At 39.7% G+C, this 5,892-nt stretch overlaps 2 non-coding genes across 2 annotated transcripts; both read right to left on the reverse strand.

The window, feature by feature from the left end:
• Nucleotides 1–2,012: 2,012 nt before the first annotated feature.
• Nucleotides 2,013–2,083, reverse strand: Trnag-gcc. The gene has a single exon. It is a non-coding gene; the product is annotated as a tRNA-Gly (tRNA).
• Nucleotides 2,084–2,324: 241 nt separating this feature from the next.
• Nucleotides 2,325–2,395, reverse strand: Trnag-gcc. The gene has a single exon. It is a non-coding gene; the product is annotated as a tRNA-Gly (tRNA).
• Nucleotides 2,396–5,892: the final 3,497 nt, after the last annotated feature.

The raw sequence follows: 5,892 nt of genomic DNA on the forward strand, positions 1-5,892 counted from the left end.
GCGATTATGTCTCAACAGACCATTAAAGTCACTCAAATGACAACTACTACTTAGGCACTCACAGCCAACACACCGCACCACTTTCAGCATCGCCTTGAACGCACAGCAGCATTTTTTTTATTTTATTTAATTTTTCTTTTTTTTTGCTCCTTCTGTGTTGATCGTGGCTCGCAGATCGCGACATTTGATGACGGGCGCCGGACTTGGAGGTTGAAATGTTGTCGCACAGTGGGGCACATTTTATTGCCTTGGGTGGTGTCGATCGGCCGGTGAAACACTTGCGTGGGCGTCCCCATCAATAAAGTGGTTTATCGGATATGGTTTTGGAAAGTTTTGCCCACCAAATTTGGGATCACTTTTAACAATGATACCTAAATTGAAGTGATCATTTCAACGATTTTGTTTGGTTTATTTTTAGAAGTAACTGTGACAAATGTGATTTACGGATTATTCGATTTCCGTCATAAATTCAGAACGGCTATGATATATGGAGGTCATGGATAGGCTTGCTTAACAGAATTAAATTCATTTTTAATATACGAATTATTTTTTAATGTTTTCAGCGGTACTTTTCCGCATTTCCTTTGCAAAATGGCACAATAAATTACCCCTTATTTGACTTTATGGCCCTTTTATGAATTTATTCTTAATGATTTCCTGATTTGTGAGCAACCCCAAGTCTGACTCTTGAAATTCAATTACCTTCAGAACCCAGTCGCCTCATCATGACTTTAAAACTCCAACCAAATTGCATTTTTCAGCCGTTTTTCTTGTGTGCTCAGCTGAAAAGTGGACGAAACTACCCCAGTGCAAATTTCCTGCTGACTTTGCATTTTATTATTTAATGGTAGTCGTACTCTGGTTGCCACCACTGCGCGTCCTGGACCTCAGTATGATATGCTCGTTTTAGCAAACGACTTTGGCTGCTTATGCCCGACTTCCTGGCCATTTTGGCACCGTGCACTTTTCGAGGCCATGACGTGTCTTCGTCGCCTCATGCATCGTTAAGATAAGCGAATATGCTCTCCAAAGTAGTTTTTTATAATTCCTGATGATAGGCATAAATTCCATAAATTCACATAAACTCATTTCTTTGGTCCGTGCTATGGGAACTGCTTACCGAGAGATGTGCCGCCAAGTGAAACTCGATACAAAAAGGATGTTTGCTCTTCCCTTCGAAATTCAATGCCAAAATTTGACTTTCAAGTGGTTCAAAACAAAAAAGTGCCAGAAATGCGAACCCATCCGGGTCCCATCCTCCAGACCCGACTCCAGTTGATCCTCATTAGTGGTCACATGTCAGCCTGACGCGCATTCGCTGTATAATTTTGTCATTCATCATTTTTCGCCCATTTCATTTTGTGCTACATGCCGAAGGACTCGCATTTCACGCTCATCCCTCCGCTGCCCCGCCGCATGGTTTCATCTCTTTCAGCGTCGGATGACATGTGACAACAATGTGGAACCGTTGTCATTGTCGCTGGTAGCTGTTCTGCCGTGACACCTCCCAGCAATCCCCTCCAGAAATTTCCGGGGGCGGTGGTGGTACTGCTAGGTGTGATTTTCAACAAGTACGTTCATTTTTCTGCCTCAGCTTTTCCCTTTTCCGGCAGCCCTGTGATATATTACCCACCCAAAAACACGGCGCTCGAGTGAGTGATGAGTGACTGAATGGGCCACACTAATGAGGGAGCCGAGTGCTGGTCAGCAACTGTCATTTGGCATGAAAATGTACGACATTCGCGTAGGTGTGATTGTTTGATTAGCCTGCGAAAATGGACGGCGAAAATAATTTATTTCAGTGTTTCTGTTGTCGAAATATCATGCTTAATAGACGACTTTCTTGCTGTTTGTACAATTTCTTTGGGGACAATGTCCACTTAAAACAGTTAATGAAACAATAGATTGCGTTGATGCTGAACAAACTCAAATGTTACACTAAAAGGATCATAATTGTATAATTTTTTTGTAAAATTAAAAATAAGAAATAAATATTATTAAAAAATATTATTTGCATCGGCCGGGAATCGAACCCGGGCCGCCCGCGTGGCAGGCGAGCATTCTACCACTGAACCACCGATGCTTGTGGAAAACTATCAATTTTCCAAGCGCTAGTTTTCCTTTTCGTAAAAAAAATTGGCGAACAAATCTGCAGAAGAGCCACCGGTTGTTAGAAAACCGGATTTGCAATGGAGCCTGCAACAATTGCAGGAGCAAAACCAGTTTCTGATTCGCTGCTTTTGTAAATGTCCAAGCAAAATCAAGCAAAATATTAAAAAAAGAAACTAAAATAATACAAATAATATTAAAAAAAAAAATGGTTTTGCATCGGCCGGGAATCGAACCCGGGCCGCCCGCGTGGCAGGCGAGCATTCTACCACTGAACCACCGATGCTTCATAAAATCTCTGGCCGGAATTCCCAAACAATAATATACGATCAAAGGACAACTTGATGTTGTTCTATATATAAACTAGAGATAAGTTCATTAGCAATGTTTCAAGTTTGATAAGGCAACTAAAATCCTTTTGACAAACTGATCGTAAAATGCAGTTAACTAGAATATAATAGAGCATATATAACAAAGTTCTGAGCTTGTTTAATAGCATTTAACGACTTCAGTGGACACAAATATATACAATTTCATTTCCCAGAATACAGCGTTTATACAAAACGTGAAAGACGAGTACCAATGACAGCCGTCTATTAACTTCTGTGAACTCAAACATCCATCTAAGAGCCTATTAGCAACCAGAGCTCAACTATTCATGAACGCAAACAAACAAACCTCTCAGGATACGCTGGCATCAAGAGCCCGTAATTAAGGTAACCTGAGCTAATTTTCCGTGCACACCGCACCGCGACAGACAACAATTGTCGCCAGATTTCCAACCTTTCCTGCCAAACAACCCTTCCAGGCAGGATGTCCATCATCTGACAAGCCCAACCCAAACCATACCCAACCCTTTGTGTCCCTGGCTCCGTTGACAAGCGTTGAAAAATATCAAATTTCATGCAATTTCATTGTGAAGTGGTGGCAGGAGTTGCGAAGAGAAAACCAAAAGAAGGCCAACCAACGAAGACTAAGAACGAAGCACATTTCGACTAATTTATACCACATAAGTAAACTTTAAAGTCGTAATATGGAAGAATAATGTTAATTGTTAATGCATTTTTACACAATGAAGAAAAACTGGAAGAGATATATTGATTTTTAATTTGGTGTTCTTAAAATCTTCTTTTTAATCAATAAAATACATTGTTTTGCTCTACAAGGATAATTTTAAGAAAAAACTTTCAGTAAAGACTATTTCGGTTTTCCAAGAAAACTTTATTTAAGATTTGTAATAAACCTTACCCCTCTTCAACTTATGTACGATATACCCCTGATAGTCCTGATTACAGGGTACAATAAAAAAAAGATGTGGGGGGGGAATAGAGGGAAATATGACGATGGTTTTTGAGTGACAGCAGCGCGGCAACACCTAATTCAATTTAACAATTCATTTATCATAATCAGGCATCAAGCCGTTGTCACTCACAATTACGATCAAGCCTTAGTGGAGGCGCGGAAAAAAGGCCAACAAAAGGAGGCAAGGAATCTTCCCCTCAATCTTTTCATTCCCGGTCTCCTTCGGCGTCGTCTGATTGCCATTGCCCCGCGCTACTCGTCTTACTCCTGTCCTCCTGCCGCCGGAGTCTCCTTTCTCCGGCCTATTGTCATCGTGGTCCCTGTCTCAGTCGCTTCCTGCCAGCCTGCCTGGGATTCGCTATCTGTCACTTGGCTGCCAGCGGTGCAACGCAGCACGAAACAGCCAACAACTCATTGTCAGTTAAATGTTGAGAGCTACTCACATTTTAAATGAGACAACAGCGAAACAGCTGCGAAGCCCAAACGACTGCCAGGTCCTGCGAAAATATCGAATAAATCCATATCATTTGAAACCATTGCGGTTACTGCAAGCTTATATAATGAGCCCTAGCAATAAATCTAGATATTATAATCCCATTTATAATTAAATAATTAAGACTCCAGTGCACTGCAGTAATAAAACTATCTAAATATTTCATACTCAATTTTAATATTGTTTATTTGAACCAAAAAAATTTAAAAATGCAAATTCTTAAAGGCTTTAGCCACAAGACTTTAAAGATATACAACTTTGAAATCGAATGCGTGGAAGAAAAGTTATGGATTTAAAACTGCAGGTTTTTGGTCACTTTTCTGCAGAGACGATTTTTTCGGAGATTTAGACAAGGGTTACATCATAAAAATGACAAAAAATCGACCCGAAATTACAAACCAATTTTTAAACGCAGAGTTTTAGAGACTGACGCCCCAATACTTTAAAGATATGCCATTTTGAAATCGGATGTTTGCAAGAAAAGTTATGGAATTAAAACTGTAGGTTTTTGGTGCCTTTTTTACAATGATGTTTTTCGGAATTTAATTAAGAAGTTATGTCGTAAAAAAAACAACTTAAGTTTTCAAAACAAAATTTAAATGCAAATTTTTAGAGGCTTAAGCCACAAGACTTTGAAGATATTCATCTTTGAAATCGAATGCGTGGAAGAAAAGTTATGGATTTAAAAAAGCAGGTTTTTTGTCACTTTTCTGCAAAGACGATTTTTTCGGAGATTTAGACAAGGGTTACATCATAAAAATGACAAAAAATCGACCCGAAATTACAAACCTATTTTTAAACGCAGGGTTTTAGAGACTGACGCCCCAATACTTTAAAGATATGCCATTTTGAAATCGGACGCTAGCAAAAAAAGTTATGGAATTAAAACTGCAGGTTTTTCGTGCCTTTTTTACAATGATAGTTTTCGGAATTTAATTAAGAAGTTATGTCGTAAAAATATTAACCCAAGCTTTCAAAAAAAAATTTAAGTGCAAATTAGTAGAGGCTTAATCCACAAGACTTTGAAGATATACAACTTTGAAATCGAATGCGTGGAAGAAAAGTTATTGAATAGTTGAGCTTTGAAAATGGGTTTTAAGAAAAAACCGAATGGTAAATAAAAATATCTCCAAAGCACGCCAGATAGCCCTGTTTGCAAAGAGCATTCCAAATATTATTTACAAAATACGAATTACTAGTAGGTATTCGTCCCAAATGTCGTCGTTTCTTCGGTGTACGAAAGCCAGCACATGTGCATATCACACATTTCGTGTTGCATTTCTCTTTGCTCAGCTGCCACTTCCACTGGCCATTAATTTAACGGCCAACAGCAGCACCACCCAAGCTGCCCCTAGTGTTACGTTGCAGAGTAACGTTACGTTAGTATCCCCATTTCTTCGTCCCTGTCTGTCGAGTTCTGTGGCACTATCTATCCACATCCACCCCCACAATTCGAGCCCTTTCGAGCTGTCAGCCAACAATGCTTTCACTGTCAGAAACAGCAGAGTTGTTGCTGTTGCTGCTGCTGCTGCTGTGCAATTTGTTATACGTTGCAATGTTCTCGTTGGTTTTGTTGCTGCCGCCGCTGTGGATTTTTATAACAATTTCTACCATATTTCAGGGGGGGGGCGTATTTCGGTGCACATAAGGATGGTCACATGTCAACAACAACGATGCATTCTGACAGCCCAATGACATTTTCTACATTTTCGTAAATTGCTTCGATTTGTTTGGGAGCCACGTTGTTGCCCCCGCTGCCATCGCCGCTGTGTTATATGACCGAAAGCAAAATGGGTCCCCACTGTGTTGTACAATGGCAGTCGAGGAAGGATATGACATCCACGTGCACCACAAATATCTATTAATATACATTTTTATCGGCTGCACATTTTAAGAAATGGGAAAAAAATATAACAGTCATAGAAAACTATCGATGTAAATGTCAATCAATGAATACCTCCTAACCTTATATGTTTCATCAGTTCCCT

Source organism: Drosophila elegans, unplaced genomic scaffold (genome assembly GCF_018152505.1).
Source record: "Drosophila elegans isolate 14027-0461.03 unplaced genomic scaffold, ASM1815250v1 contig_814, whole genome shotgun sequence".
Lineage (NCBI taxonomy): Eukaryota > Metazoa > Arthropoda > Insecta > Diptera > Drosophilidae > Drosophila > Drosophila elegans.